The sequence below is a fragment of the Melospiza georgiana genome, chromosome 2 (genome assembly GCF_028018845.1).
Source record: "Melospiza georgiana isolate bMelGeo1 chromosome 2, bMelGeo1.pri, whole genome shotgun sequence".
NCBI lineage: Eukaryota > Metazoa > Chordata > Aves > Passeriformes > Passerellidae > Melospiza > Melospiza georgiana.
Genome location: NC_080431.1, coordinates 7,242,692 through 7,260,331, shown reverse-complemented (window position 1 = coordinate 7,260,331; position 17,640 = coordinate 7,242,692).

Here is a 17,640-nt window from a genome sequence, read left to right as displayed (position 1 = left end):
GAATGGTATTAATAGCAGGCATGACCTGAAAAGGTTAAGGTAATTCTTAAACTAATTAAAAATCATGATATAGACCCAGAGAAAAATGTGTACGGGCTCAATATTAACTGGTCATGTTGAAGATAAAATGGAAAACAAAGTAATATTACTTTAAATGGTCTTTGTGTCAACAAAATGGTCTTTACATGCATGCAAAGTATTTTATAGAGATCATCCGCAGAGGTTTGGTTTTCTCCTTGTTAATGTGTCTTTATGTATAGAGAGGTCTGAAGCAAAGCAAAATTAACAGGGATCAACAAAAACCTTTGCTTTAAAGGTACATATATGGTGTGTGCATATATGTGCATGTAAATACACATTTGACTTTTGCAATAGTGATTCTCTTGATACTCTTACAAAAAAAGGCACAACAAGAAAACCAAAGTAGACTTTGAAAATATAACTACTACCACAGAAAATAATACTTCATGATTATCCCATATTTATGCTATCACAACCCAAATAGGACCTCTAAAAGAAGCGCCACAATGTTCTGTATATGCTAAACCACAATAGCTCTAGATTTTTAGAAAAAAATAAACAAAAAACCAACTATAATTAAATATAGGGAGCTTGTTTTTTAGATGTCTTGCAAAACAGATGGTAAACTGTACCTGTTGTATTGCATGACTACTTGAAAACAGCAAAAACCTTAAAATGCAACAGAGAATCAAAATGCACCACATCAGCTAATAAAACACATAACTCTAGAGGAGACACAGGATAAAACGAGCACACTACCTAGGCTCTTTTATTTCATTTAACTTTACTGTTACCTCAAAAACTAACAATTTACTATTGCCAGCCCACCCAACAAAGAAATCAACAATAAACACAATAAAATCCAAACCCAACTAATAACCCTTAATGAAGTAAAATAAACCAAATAGCAGTGGACTTCAGTTAAAAGATTAGTTTTCTGTATGAAAATATACACACAAAGAAGGGAATGGCCACCCAGGCCCTAATTTAAATTACTGTCTCATATAAAAAATAGCTGCATAGATAAAATCCTCTTCAGTGACTCACATAAAATATATCTTACTATTCTACCAGGCATTTATTATTAGTGTATTTTTGAAATACACTGTGTTGACAATGATCCTAAAATGTTTCCATGCACTGCCATATTTCTTTTCAACAGAAAAAGCAAATGCTGCCAATCATCAGCATCCAAATGGTTGAGAACATCATTACTGTGTGCTGGAAGTAAAGTAGCAAGTACAGCAGGTAAGAAGAAAAGCAGTGGACAACAGCAGACACAGAAGGTGAGATCTGAATGCTGTGTGGGATGACACAAGTACCAAGTGATACTTTAGTGTCTCTCTGAGCCACAAAGAAGTGATCAGACTTTGTTGCGTCCAAGCTGATGTTAACCAAAATCTAGAACAGTCAGTTGAAAGATTATTCTCTCTGAAGGGAATGTGTAGGTTTCTGTTTTAGCATACCTACAGAACAATAATCCTATTTCAGAGAGCAGGTAAACATTATAAAATTCTAGCTAATTTCAATTTAAAAAGTAATGGATTTTACAGCTCCTTGCAAAAATGTCTTCTGTACTCCATTGCCATTAAGACAACTCTAGTGTTGATTCCTTTGCAAGCTTTGCACACTTTGATCCCAGAAAAGTGAGGACAGCATGCCTGAAAGCTGGAATTCCCAAGGCCTTCTGCTTCCTGTCAGCCCTTGGGGATGCCAGCTGGCAGCAACCAGGGCTTGTGCAGGATGCCCAGCTTCCTTGTGGAAATTTACCCAAAGCAATGTGTTCCTGCAGAACCTGGGGGCTGACAATTCCTGACTGTTCAAGCAGAGAGGTTTGGGCACTGCTTGTCAAGCAAGGGATAAATCTGAGTAGCTTCAATGCCAGGACTTGTCAGTTTATTAAAAACAAAAAAAATTAAAAACAACCCCATCATATGTCTGCTTGTGCTAGTAGAGGATCAGCTGCATCTAGGTACATCTCCTGGCCCCACTGTGCAGTTTGGGCTTCACAGATGATCCTTTACAGCAGCTGAAACCTGCTTGAACCTTGCTACTGACTCAGCACAGGAGGAGTCACACACTTGTGACACTTTCAGAGACACCCAGACTTAGAGGGACGCGCTAAGAATGGAAATGAGCCCGTGAGAAACTTAAACTGCAATTTGTGTGAGACCGTGCAAAGAACGGCAATATTTGGCTACTCAATTTCATCTGAGCGAGGGCAAAATAACTGATGAAAATTCTAGCTCCATTTCAGGCAGTTTCTGTCTGGAATGTGAAAGGAACATTCCCTCACATTTTAAGGACCATCCCTCTCAGAGTTTAGTAATCTGAAGTTAAAAAAGCCACATCTATACTGCTCCCTTTATCATCCATTTCTACTGATTAAAGTAGAGAATACTTACTAATCAGAATATCTATTCTTCTGTTCCTGGCAAAGGCCAACATACAACCAAAATGGGCCCTGCTTGGATTGGGATACCAGCAAGCTCCTTTCAATCACTTGGAGTTTTAACATCAGATTAAACAGAGTTAGAATTCTGCTCTGCATTTACTGAACCATATTTCTTTCTGTACCAGCATATTTTTTAGTATTGCTTGTATCAAAAGGTTAAAAAAGAACCAAAAATCCCCAAACAAACAAAAAACCCCACAAAAACCTAAAGCAAAGAAAACATCCCCCTCCCCTAACACCAGTAAATTTACCTGTATTTGGATAATAATGCAGCAAACTGAGTATATAAAAGATTCCCACAAAGTGCAAAGCACTGATTCAAGTCCCACATCCCATATGCGAGTAGCTGAACATGGCTTATTTGAGTATGCAGTGATCCAGGCATGAAATAAATATACTTATGCACAAAATGTATTTGAATCTCACACTGAATCTTAAGCATATTTAACTTGAATCTACAATTAATTATGAATTATTGATTGAATCCTGGTTTTGCTGTCTCTACTTCATAAATATCAACAGCAATGCAACCCAACAATAGTTTCATACCCCCAGTTCTCAAATTTGAAGGTATTTACCACCATAATATTTCTACAATGGCATAAACATGCAGAAGTATACAGGAGCATGAAACTAAACTGTAAATATAATTCTGTAATAAAATAGTACATATGTGAAGAGGATTGACTTGGCTTCTATGTGAAACATTTCTCAACTTGAAAAATTCTTATACATATTAATGTAGAGTGGGTTTTTTCCTTTTTGCCTTGAATTGTAAAGTAGTTTATAATGAGAAAATGACTCAGTTATCCCCACTTGTGCTACATTATCTGCTGTGGGATGGAAAAGGAGTTGATAATGAATATATATATATATAAAAAACGTGGAGGATTTGATGTGGGATTTAGACAGAACACAGGCCTAGTACTGATCACCTGCCTAAGGCAGATTTTCCCCCACAGCACAGAAGGCAGCATTAAGTGTGTGAAAGCAGCAATTCCTTTGAATTATTGATGGATTCTTTGAGTTTTTTGTTATTGAATCTATCTATTGGCAGGTAGGAAGACCCTAAATTTTTCTTCCCTCACTATGGATGACTTGAGACAGGTGCTTTGAAAAGATGCATTAATTTTTCTGCAGATAAAAACCATGAAGCTAGGCAACTGAAACAGACAAGACTTCCTCAGAAACTTTTCTTTTACATTTTCATTCTCTCCACACTGAGACCTCCCAAAAATAGCAGTCAAACACAAAGGAAACCACTTAAACAATTATTTTAGTTAGGCCAAGTTACTTAAAAGAAACAAAGAGAGAAAATTACAAAATACTTAATTTGAACAACATAAAAAAAGTGAAAAAATGTGATAAAAATTAAGTATTTCACAAACAGCATTTTGGTTCAAGTTATGCCTAAATATCATGCTTAGAGCTCAGAATTACTTGAAAATCTGTGGGGTTTTTTTGTTTTTTCAAGAATAAAATATTTTGGTTTTGCAAAAAAAAATTACCTTTCATAGAAAATGGGAAGATAAAATTACTTCCCAATTGATCTGAAGTAATTTTCCTTACTCTCTGCTATTGTTCAACCAATACAGAAACAAGCGTGCTACACAAAGGCAATAAGTGGTGCAAGGAGCAGATATAAGTATTAAAAAGCTAAAGAAAAAAAATCAAATCTTATAAAAGCACAAGACCTGTAAAGGAACCCCATTTGAACTGCAGTGCACATAGCTCTTATGTCAGATATTTTGTGCATAATGTACTCCAGAACTTAAAAAGGAAAGGGTGTTGTGCTGCAAGGCTCAAAAGGAACAGCAGAACCATGATGATCAATATTTCTCTGCGGGAGCTCCAACGGTGTTAAGGTTGCCTCCAGAAATCCTGGTAATGTCTCTGAGTCTTTAAACAGAGTCCCTCAAGCACTGGTATTTTGGGAAGCCTTGGGCAAACTCACAGAAGATTTTCTGCAAAGTCCCCTTGTTGATGCACATAATCTCTCTATATGTTGTAATGTCAGGTGGGAGTAATTTAGGAGCTCTCTTTTCTTTTTATTCTGGCTCTAGTGCCCAAAATAATCAACAAGACACTTCACCAAAGCCCCAAGGAAGGTGCAAACACTCAGAGAGAGCAAACCATGAGCAAGCAGCTCCAGCACCTCTGATTTAGGGTTAAGTCTTTGCCAACAGTAACTATTGTGTCTTCATAAAAATACTCAGACCTTTCTGAAAATCAGACCTATCTGATAATCTATCAGACCTAATTCTGATAATCACAGTTTCTCAAAGCATTTCAAAACGTGGCTGCATAGAAAGGTTTGAACAAGAGCAAGTGGAAAAGTTCTTGCACAGTGCTGAGCAAAAATCCCGTTGCTACCGTGCTATCATGAATTAGGGTGGCATTAGTAAAATTTACCAGCCCATCAAATTTGACTAAAGCATCCAGACTCCTCAGTAGTTGACATTACATAAGGCTCTGGTTACATCTCTACTCTACTCTCTCAAACAGGCATCCCTTTGCAACAAGAAAAATTCTTGTATTTTAGCTCCCTACCTCTTCCAGTGGCAATTAAACAGTTTGTTAAATTTTTCCAATTCACCTAAAACAGAGTTGGAACGACTAAGCCAGAAAAAATGAGTGCTTTCTAGATCTTAAAAATCACAATATCTGGGTGCATATTAAAGCCTTTGGAATTCTTCGTGCTTTTTTTTCAGCTGGCCACGAGTAACTGGTGGATGGGAAATAGAGCAGGCAATTTCAAGACCTTTTTTATGCATTTGCTCTGAGGTGTGAATAGTGGTTCTCTGGCTACTCCTTCGAAATTGATCTGATAATAAGAAACCATGAAGAGTTTGTACAGCTCTTTGTTTCTACTCCTGCAGCCCCAGTTCCTTCAGGAGCTCATACACTTGATTCAGTGAACAGCTTACAGACCTACTGAATGTGCACAGCAACGTCCCTCCATCCAGACTTGTTGGGAACACTCCCATACACTTGAATGCTCCCCTTAGCTCTCAGATTTTGTTTATTTTAACACAGCATCACTTAGAATTAAGTGGCAAAGCACATGGACTGCTGCTTTTGAAATTACAGATGAGGTGGAGGCTACCAGAACAATGTTGAACCATCAGTCTCAATGTAATGCTACTATTGCATTGTACTCCAGAGTAATTGAGCTCTGCTTTTTTTTTTTGTTTTTTTTTTTTTTTTTTTAGAAATCCAGGTTGTAATCCATTCCTTTTCAAAGGGCTTTTCTGAGGTCTGTCTATGCATCATTACAGTTTAACAACGTCTGAAAAGTACAGGAGGTACGGAGGTACTCAAACACAAAATCTAAAGTTAATAACATAGTCTTACAAAGTAAATATATATTTGCTTTTGGTTTAGAATTTGTGTTTCATTCAGCCTTCAGGTCCATACATCTCTGTAGTTTTTAAATTAAAAGTTATTTTAAAAATTAACTATATGCCTCTTTAAGTGTTTTTGCTATTTTTTTTCATTGCAGAAAAGCATAAATTACCATTTTGAAAACTCCAAATCCAGCTGAGCTCCCAGCCCAATACAACTTGGCTACACTTCTCATTATGAAGACAAATCCTGTTCTTGCTTGAGGTGAGTGGAAGACCCCATGGTAAATGCCCAACAGCATCCCTGAGTGACAAGATTCCCAGAGATACTAGTTCTGCAAAATTTCACATCAATACACTGACAAATTGCCTCTTGAGCTGGGCTAAAGGGGTAGAATAGTATTTAAATATATATCATTCCCAGAGGAAATGGAAATTTCATATAACAAGAGGCTGGAGGGGGAAAGCTACTGGTGCTGGAGACACGCTGCACTGAGTTATAGGAGCAATTCAGATATTGAAGGCTCACATCTCAAATGCCTTCAGGAAAACAAGGCAAGTACTTTTCTCCACCCCTCTGTTGTCATCTTACTGCAAAGATCCATACCTTCTTGGTGATTTCTCATGAGCATCTCCTTGCAGCACTGACTCCTCCTTCATCACAGCACAACCAACAAACTCCAACTCTCTTCTCACCCAGCTAAGCCCCTCTTTTATAGCACCCTTGTTATTGGACACAACTGTGGCCTGTTAAGGGCAGGGCTGTTCCTCATCTTTGGTGATTGGCACAGCTGCAGCTGCTCAGGTGTGAGACTGCCTTCTGTACTATTCTCTTGCATTGTATCCCCTCCACTCTCCTCAGCTTGTGCTATTTCTTAAGTACTCCCATAATGTCAACTCAATGGGTCTGATGAGGAATATTTCATGAAAATTTTTCTATGTTAGGAAAACAACTTTAAATCTTTTTTCTTTTTTTTTTTTTTTCCCATCATACAGAAGGAGTCCTGTAAGGAGGAGATCTAGAGTCAAAATATTAATGATTTTGGAATTGGAATACATTGTCTATCTGATTTGGAACAGATGCAGAACCTAGATATTCTGCAATGGTGCAAGTGGGTACTTCTGAATCAATAGAAGTTCTCAATTATCTGCTGCTCCTAATGATACTTCTTTTCTCCAAAGCAGAACAAAAACTTTTGAAAATTAAACACTTCATAGCCAGTACTTATCCCTGTGTTTGTGAAATAGTCTCCTTATAAATTTTGACTATGGTAGTCTAAGCACAGTGAATTGAAACGAGCAGTAATTCCCTGTTTGTTTCAGCGGTTTCTTTTTTTTTTTTTTTTTTTTTTTTTTTTTTTTTTTTTGTGGTTTTTGTTTGTTTGTTTTTTTGTTTTCCCAGCAAATATATAAAGAAACAACTCTACAATGGTCAAGAAAAATAACCTTTGCATAATTTTACTCCTGCCTCCCATTAACCCTGGAACAAGCACCCTTTCAGCTTTGTTATTTAATTCCTTCAATCACATCTATGACGTTGCTTACCATAGCACATATATATCAACACCACCAGAGATTTGATAATTTCTATATTTTTGAGAGATAATGTTCACATGACAGTTTTGAAAGAAGCCGATTAAAAACCATTACCAGAAAATCCTAAGCTGCAGTAAACCATATTTTTTACCAAATATTTAAGCCAAAGCAAGCTAGCAAGACAAAACAAAGAAAAAGAAACCAAAAAACAACAGCAACAACAAAACTCTAAAATCCAAGGCCAAGAGTAAGCAGAATTTTTGGGTGTTTAGTATCTTTAGAGTAGAAATAGACATGGCACTTGTAAATTATGGATGTTTCTATGAGTCATCATGCAGCATCAGACATTCAGATGGGAAATAAAGTTTCCTATTAAGATACAACATGTAATGTTTTTACATGTGGAGACCACAAGCCATGGTGCTCACACATAAGCTTTTCCAGAAATAATTAATAACAAACTCAGAAAAACAGGCCATCTCTGCTCTGACTTTAGATCTTCAAAACTCCAACACCTAATTCCTAGTTCATATAACACAATTTAAACAACAACACACATTACTTCCAATACTTGAAGAAACAGAGTAATCTTCTTGGCATGCTCAGAAGCACTCACCCATTGACTGAGCTGAGCAGTTCAGTGGATTTCTCACATCTAACATCTCACATCCCACTAATGTGCATTAATGAAACACACCTTTATCTTCTTTTCCTGCCTGCCACACCGCCTGTGCTCCAGTCCTCTTTCAAGTATTTCAATATTTTATGCAGTGATTGCTTAATACAGAACAAAGAGTACTCTGAGCACAGCTGAAACACAGGATTCCCATCCTCAAGCTGGATGACCCCAACACTTCCCTAGAAACTTGGTCAGCAATTTTTTAGGTCTCTCTGGCTCACTGAATTATATGGAATATAAACAGCTTCCATCATACCTGCAGATGACTAGAATTGAAAAGTTGCCCATTTGTCCAGGTGGCACCAAACTCAAACCTTTAATGCTGCTCTCACCACTGCTGCATCAGCATAAGTGGGGAAAATGGGCAGGACATCCTCTTTAAGCTCCTCCTTATAAAGTGAGATTTAATTAATTAATGAAGGAGCAGCTGTTTCCTTTCAGAAAGACCCACTCCTGCCTAGTGTCTATAATGTGGCACCAATATCCCTGAAATATCAGGGTCTGATTTAAATATGACCGTGTTCTCAGTGAATTCTTTTGCTTATCTCAAAACTCCCCATTCTGAGACACCTAACATCTTTTGAATATCCCCTGAAGGGAGCACAGCTCTCATATTCAGCTCAAATGCCAATGCCGTTTGGGTTTTAAAATCCCATTTTGTAAGTTGAGAATAAAGCCTAAATTACTTCAAAATACAAATTGATTCTAATGCCGACTGTGCTCCTAAATCAAAGAAGCAAAATACCCACAAAAGATATAGAAAGAAATTTGTCTCACATCCCAAAGCACCAGCACGGACTAGAGACATTTAAAAATCCATTTCTAATTCAAAGATCTTAATAGGTGATATATTGCTCAGAAGTACTGAACTGCCAGTCACTTAATGCAAAAAATCTTTACTGCCTAGAAGAATCATTTTAGAATTCTTTTTCAAGGGAACCTTTTGCCTTATGCAACTATTTCCCATGAATGCACAGATTTTACATAAATTCTGGGTGGGATTATGCTCAAAAGAAGCAATTTCTTGTGAGGGAGAGACAGAAAGTGGCTAATTACAGTTCAAATAAGATGTTTTTCTCATAGAAAATATAGAATATCCATTTAGCTCATACACAGATAGCTTACATGAGTGTTTGCAAAGCTTATAAAAACTAGATTGACTAGTGGTGATTGTTTTAATATAATACAAATGTTTTTATCTTGCTGCTGTTCTTTTAGAATGATATAAATTTAAGTGTTTATATTTTCCATTTTCTTTGAAGTAACTCAATTGTGTTATCTGGTCTGTATCAAAGGAATTCATCTAAATCAAATATAAAGTCAGCATTTAGTTTGACAAGTGTCAGTTTTATTTTCTTATCCCTATCCCAGTTTCAATGCATCTTTAAACATATTAGTAAATCCTTTCTTCTTCACACACAATAGTTTGAATTTCTGGTACTATTCTGTGCTACTATCAACATTTTTTAAAATTCTCATTTTTGGAATTTTGGAATTTTTAAAACATCCATTTTAGCATTTAATGGATAATACATGTATATTTTAAAATTCAAATTATATAATTAAATATAATTAATTATTAGTGTATTTACATAATAACATTAAACATTAACAATATTTAAAATATTTTTTTAAAGTTTTAAAATAACTACTTTTCCTTCACCTTAAACACAGTAAACTAAATAAAACCTATTTACATTATATTGCTGACAGTCTATACACATAATGCCCAGTGTTGGTTACAGTATACCATACTCATTTTTGCACTAATAAAAAGATTTACACTAAAATCAAAGAGATGCAGTAATTCTGAAAAAATGAGGCATTTTTCTGAAGAGAAATGAAACACTGAAATCAGATTACATATGGGGCTGCCTTTAAAGTGAAATTTTGTAAATGTCATTGGATTGACAGATATCTCATAAACCCAAACTTTGCACTTCTGCCCAAGTTGGGGCTCTGAACTGAGATTGACAAAGGTTTGGGCTGAGAAATGACTGCAGGTTTGTTGCATTTAGCCTGTTGATAGACATTTTAGTTTGTGGTTAAGACTATCACAGCATTAATGAAAAGAATCAGATATATCACAGTCTGCCCTTGAGTTTTGTTCCAACTTTCCCCCCTGAATTGACTGAGTGTGCCATCTGTGCAGTCTATAGAAAGATTTCACTGTTATTTAAAATAAAATAATAAAAAATAAAGAGGTAAATTCTGTGGGAAGGTTTTCTTGGTGGTTAGGAAAATAAATAAACTGCTTTTGATTCTACCCTGGAGACAGATGAGTCTTATTACACATAATAACGTGTTAAATTTATTTACTAATTCTTGATTTTTCAATGGTGTACTTTGCCTTGGAAGTACTGTTTACTACAAAATATTGCTGTCAGCTTCTCTTTTTCTTGTTTCTTTCCACATGAATGATTAAAGATACATTATGAATTTGGTATTTTGCTCAGTGAGGACTTTTAAGGTCCTTATTGTGAGGCCATGGAAGATAAGGTACCCAGTCACACCACGTACACAGTTATTTTGACCAATATTTTGTCCAAAGATCAAGTACCATTGACATGATTTTTGTGGTTTCACATTCCAGAATAAAATAGGTTAGCTTTGCTAAGTAAAGAGATCTGTCCCAATGAAATTTTCCCTCGTGATAAATTAATTAGTTCAGGAAAAGGAAAAAAGGATTTTCTGTGGGTTTTTTTTTCCCAAAAAACCCCATGGTTTAAATGAAAAGCAAATATTGGGTTAGTTTTGTTTTTGCTTAACTGGAATCTCCAATGTTGAAAAAAGCTGAGTAAGTTAAGAACTCAAATCAACTTTCATTGGGATTTAAGCTGCTAGGTGACAAAATGCTTTGGAGATTGTTGTGATCTGCAGAGAAAAAATGTCAATTTTCAAAATAAACAAGTAATTGTCAAAATTGTTCCTGGTTTCATAAAAGATTGTTCTGTGGGGAAAAAAAGCTTAATGGCTTTATCTCTCCTATCTCTGCTAGCATAGAAAGCAGGATTTTCTCCTGAGAGCACGCAAATCAAACTTTTTGTGGACCCTCTGGCTTTTGTGTTTGACAACAGGTATCAAACAACAATCTTGGGTGCTCCCTTTCCTTTAAGGATTGGGTGCCACACCTGCAGCTACGTGGAAAAAGTTTTTTCTATGGGTGTGTATTCTGTTCAGCATCTTCTCTCATAGTCTACTCTGATAAAATAAAATAATTGATTCCAGAATAAATCAATATGGTTGACTTTGATGGTTTTTTGTTGTGTTGGGTTTTTTTTGTGTTGTGGGCTTTTTTAGTTCTTGTTGTTGTTTTTGTTGTCTTAGATTGTTTTGGGTTTTTTTTCTGACACCAAGTAAAGTGAAATTAAAGTGAAATTAAAGTGAAATGACTTTGCCCTTAGATACATAAGGACACAGGAAACAACATGAAATCTAGATAGTAGAATGCCCGTGCACACTTGCTGATTTCTTCTAATCTGGATACAAAAATCCCTTATAAAAGTCCCTTATCAGTGTAAGGCTGTGATCTCAGAAACAGAAGTAATTGTCTCAATGCTGACAAGTTGCCTTTCTTGTTTACCTTTCCTGTGCTTTCAAGGGGAAAGGGTGATAAGCAGATTCTATCTTGTTCTTTTCAGACTACCCTAGAAAGAGTCTGAGATTAAGACCCTTCGAGAGAAATTCCATTAGAAATTCAGTGTACAGTGTACTTGAGATAATGCAGGAGTTTGGACTGTACCTCTCATTTCTTCTTGAATCCTTCAGAACCTGGAGATAACATAATACCATCTAAATAAAAAGTTTAAAAATATATAGCATAATGAAATGTATGAATATGGGCTCTAGGGCTGCTCATCAGAAACATTTATTTGTTTCAGTTTCATATTTGTTTGAGACAATGTTTAAGCACATTAATTATTTAGGAAGAAATCTATAGGAATAATACTTCTTGAAATTGTAATTTGGATTTATTATCTGCTTGAAGACAGAATATACTCAAAAGGTAAGTGATTATTTAGGATCTAACTGACAGTTGAAGTCTGACTTGTGTAAAAGGTTTTTTGCACCATTTCCTTATTGATATTTGCATCTCTTTGTCACAGAATTACAGAATCACAGAATGGACAAGATTGGAAAGGACCAGAACAGTCCTGGATCCAATCTCCACACTCAAGCAAGGTCATCCCAGACTCAGGATTGTCCAGACAGATCCTGAATATCTTCAGTGAGGAAGACCCCCTCACCTCTCTGGGCAATCTGTTTCAGTGCCTGAAAAACAGCACAGTGAAGAAATTCTTCCTCATATTCAGGTGAAACTTCTTGGACACAGGAGCCTGGGCTCTTCCAGAAGAGCTGGGCTTGCCAGTAAATCCATCAGTGTTCCCTGGGATGAAGGCTGCTGTTGTGGCCAGGGCCCTTCCAGAATCTTCTTGCCCATGGGGCAGACCAGCACAAAGCAGAAAGGTTTGAGGGCAGCCAGTCCCTTTGGCTTCAAGTTGCATGTGATTATCAACTAGAACACCCACAGAACTTTTGCCCTCACCCATATCTGCTGGGCCTCCATCCTGCAGCTCTTCAGAGCCCCAGGGCAGGCCAGCATGGCACCACCCTCTGCCAGAGCAGCAGGGGCAGCAGCGCAGGGTGCAGGCCTGCAGCAGGGCTGCTTGGGTCGTGCATCAGGGCAGGGGGCTGCAGCTTCAGCCCTGGCTCCAGGGATTCCAAATGTGTCTGTGGTCAGGAGAGCCATGCTTCAAACACCACAACAAATAAGCTCAACACCACAACAAATAAGCTTTTCCTATCACTGACACTCATGCCCCCATCACGCTTTGCCCAGAACAGGCCAGACTGTTCCAATATAGGCAGAAAATCTCCATGCAGACATTTCTGAAGGATGTTTCCTGTGTTCTGGACTCGTTCTGGCTTCCCTCCCCACCCTTTCCCTCCCATCTGGCACTGACAGGGAGTGATGGGTACAGTCTGTCCTCCCTCAGCCAGAGAACCAAGCTGTGCTCCCCCAGAACTTCCCTCGTTAGTCACAGCACAGAGCTGGAATGGGAATGTTCCCCAGCAGTGCCAGCCCTGACCTCCATGGGGTTTGTCTCATGATGAGAAGGCCCCAGGGAAAGCTGTGACAAGCCCCAGGGGCTGTGCACAACCTGTGGAGGTACTGGAGGTCACCTGCCCTCCGAGGGGCTCAGGGAGGGCTGATCCCACAGCAGGCTGAAAAGCGATCTCATCCTAATTATTCAGCCAGAAATCAAAAGTTTGTCTGCCTTCTTTCATCTATTCACTGTACAGTCTGCATACAAATTCCTATTCAAATATCATTAAAGCTCAAATATTGAATTATTCAGTGTAAGCAGCTTTGTGAAACACAAACTTCATGGCTGATTACACTTTGACTACCCCTGACTCATAGAAATTAACTCCGTGAGTTCGTGTACCAAACCACACATGAAACTGAGTTTCATACACCACATCATAAAAACAGTGTTAAAATTAAAGATTTTTCCTTCACTTTTCACACACAGCAAGGTGAGAAAATAAAAGCAAGTTTATTGCTGTATAAAAAAAGTTTTAAAAAATAGTGGGAAGAGAAAACATTGAAAAGCAGTTACAAGACAGCACTGAAAATCATGTAGATACTATTTTGCGGCCAAAAACAACTAAGGAATATAAATAGTGCCTTTAGGGAGGAAAAATGTGGGTTTTTAGGGAGGAAAAGCACTCAACTTTCCTCAATTTTGAAACAATAGTAGTACACACACAGAGAATAAAGTACTTCCCTAATAAATATCTATAACATAGTGCAAGAAAGAAAAGACTAACACCCATTTCTCTTGCAGAAGTTTATGTTTAAAAATACTCAAATCAAATCAAATGTAGTGACTCACATTAATACGGTATGCAAAACTAAAGGCTTGTGTTCATGCTATCACTGTGTCCTTAACTTGATTAGTGGATTAAATATTTATGTGGGGCAGCCAACTTGGTTTTATGTCTTTTCCATTGAGCTCAGAGCACACCTAGATGAACCAGAACTTTGTGCATTTACAGAGTTACAAATCAAAGATAAGTGTGCACAGCACCTTTTCTGGAGATTATGCAGCCAGTCTTCCACGAACCAACATAACAGCAAATCACGATTTCATTCTACTTGGATTTCTATTGCCAACCAAAAAATTCTGAGGCGGTACTGTCAGATCCCAGATACTGTATCTGAAGGGAGAAAATACTCCATTTCATTATACTCCTATCCAAGAGTTGCTTTTTCTTCCCTACAGTTCTTTACTAATAAGTTTACATTTTACAAGTGTAATTGATTCTTGCAGCAGTACCAGAGCATTTTCAGATGCAGGTCCTAATTTGTTAATTTATAAGTAGATCTCCTTTCTCATACCTGATAACAAACTATGGATATGTGTTTTCTCACATACACCAGTTCACTGTGTTAGACTGCAGACCCAATGACCAACAGCCAGCAAGTGGTCTCCTGTTTCTAAAAGTCAGGTGTTTTCTTTAAATGGATATTTGATATCCTATCTAGTCAGTGATGCTTGCAAGTGGTATTCTAATGAGGCATTATTTTACTAACAAATAATTTGTCTGCTGAATAAGAGAAAGAATAACCGGTGCTCACTTCCTGCAGTAAAGTGTTACTGGTCTAGCAAAACCCATTTTTTTTTTTTTAGAATCAGGAGGAATTAAGGTAATTCCATTGGAATAGAAGCTGACTGCTGTAATCCAGCAAGCATGCCATGGATCTGCACTGCAGCACTCTCATTCTGGTGTGGAAGTGATCCCACTCTAGCACATCTCAGAAGAGACATTAAATAGGTTAACTTTTGGGGTTTTATGCTTTTTTGTTTACACATATGCCAAATTAGCACAATTATAGTTACCTCTCAAGCAGTCATCTTGCGTTGCTGCAAAAACTTTAAACCTTTTAGGTTGCAGGTTCAGAGGATACACAACAAAAAGAGGGTCCCCCAAGGAAAACAAATAAAAACGACAGAGGCTGAAAAAAAATATTTTTGATGTCCTGTTTTGTTTTGTTTTGTTTTAACCTAATGGAATTTCTCATTGTCTTACTATATAAAGCATTTCATGGAGTGAATGACAGTCATAGCTAAATTATGAGTATGATCAGTCCTGAAATATCTAGAAACTTGATGGTTGGTGAGAAAGAGGAAGGGAAACAACTTAATACGTTAATGAAAACCACAATAACTTCCTGAGCCCTGAATGTTTTTTATTAGAGTCAACAGTGAAAAAAAAATTAAACTATATAAAAATTAAAAATACATTTTTATGTATTACAACAAATGTTGAGAAGTATAGGAATGAGTTTAAAATACTCTGAGAAACAATTATTTACAAGGAAAAATATCACTAGAGTACTTTGCTAAGAACTAACCAAGAGATTGGCAGACCCACTTGCTCACTTTGCCAAAGTTTCATCTTTACAAAGGTCTAAATGATGAGGGATAACACAGATTGTAGTTCCTTATCCTCTATAAAGACATAGAACTGCTTTTAGGGTGAAAAACTTGTATCAGGCATGGATGTGGAAGAGCAAGCAATACCTCAGGGGAAAAGGAAAGGTACCTATTTAATGCAATCAAATTGTGGCAATTTTGGGCTTGAGGGAAGTAAGGGAAGCTTTGCCATCAATTATAATGGAACAATACATTTTTGACCTGTTACCTACAATAATTATGATTTAAAAACAAATCCTATTTTAAAAGCTCTCTACGTTTGCAAGACATAGTGATGCCTTCAAACTGGACTTCAGAAAATCAGACAAAAAATTTGTCAGACAGCTAAACACTGTTCCTTTATGGGGATGATGCTTCTTTTTAATGTGGGACTTTTTCAAGGTTGGAGGGGCAAACTGCTCACTGAGGTAAATATGGAAATTAATATGGGGACTTTTTTTCAGATCTATTTACCTGTGCATTTTATAATCACTGTTTATTTTCTGTATTCTTGTTTTAATCAAATAAATAAGGCTAAGCGCAGTGCCACTGGCGGAGCTTGGGAAAGTAACCTGTTCTCCAGAACTGCTCCTGAAAAAGGCTAAACACTTTAAAGTCAGCAAGGATAAAGAATTTTTACTGGCATACTGGACTCACTCACACCCTGGTTGCTCAGAGAATTAATTTTAGCTCTTTCAATGCCTTTGGCCATTTTGAGGATGTTTTATATAGTATTTTGATTAGGTTTTTTTATTGACTAGTCCTCTGTGTAGCTGGCTGGTGCAAGAAGCTGTTACCAAGATACAGTACCACTGTAAAAGAAGTTCAAAGAAGTATGTTGACAGGACTGCTAAGCAGGTCTAAAATAGCAGAGGTGTACAACCCCCAGGGGTTTTGATCCAGGTGTGATGCAGTGAAATAAAATTGACAGTAAGCATTGACTGATTTGCCCAGTTATCCAATAGGTCAGTGTATGCAATTCCAAGTATGCATTGTCATCCTCTGAGCTGAAAAGAAATTATGATGCTGCATCAGCAATGCAAAAACACACTCAAGAATGAAGAGTTTTCCACCTGCAAGGTTTTTTCTTTTAAACTTTTTCTGTTTGGATATCTATTTTTACAGAGTACTTTCTGTCTGCCTTATAGAGGATGTAAAACCTGAAGTTCCAATTTCAGGAGCATTTTTCTCATGCCAGCAGCTTACCTGACTCCCCATGGGCTACTTATGTAAATTCAGCATGTGAAGTCAGGCCTGGAGCACACAATACCCAAAACTGCTCTGATTCCATGTACAAGAGCAGGTGCACTGACAGTGAAGTGCACAGGGGTACCTAAGGGGTGAAAACAGCAGATGTTTTGTCCTACAGAGCTCCTTTATGGTTCTTTTCCTAGGTAAGAACTTGATCGGGGTTTACTCATGGTAGCAGGAGTCCATTGGATCAATTTCTTTAATTATGAAGCAGTCATGGATATGGGCTTGACATTGCTTTAACTAAAAGCCACCCACCCCCCACACACACAAAAAAAAATCCCTATTTAATTAGGAGTAAAGAAAAAGTTAAGAAATGAAGGGATTCATTTTCAAGAAAAATTTTCAAGCAAGGCTGAATCAGCCAGACCATTTTTCTGCTCTGTCTGGAGGAAGTCTATATTTACCTGAATAGCTAGAACAAGGAGAAGCATAAAAAAAGGGATGTGGGTAGAAAGGGAATATGATGAGGCAGCAGTGGGGTACAGAAACTGACAATCAGATGCATAATTGTTGCCTGAATGAGAAAAAAATGTTCTCATGTGTTTCTGTCTGTTCATTTCATCTGTATTCATCTGGGAAGACAGCAAAGGATAGGCAATAAAAATACCCCAACAAAGTAAATCTATTTCCCATACATCTTGTTAAATGCGTGCCTGTATCTCCACACTGATAGAAATTCAAAGCTTTCTGAAACTCATTATCTCAATGAGAAATTACAAATTATTCAAGAGCAGCTTCATTTTAATTCATATTTAAATAATTCCTTACTAATTTGAAAATTCAACTAAACCCATACTGTGGGAAAATATAGAAGGTATCCTACTACCAGAGAAAAAGCTTGTTTCAAAGTCAATACATTTATAATGT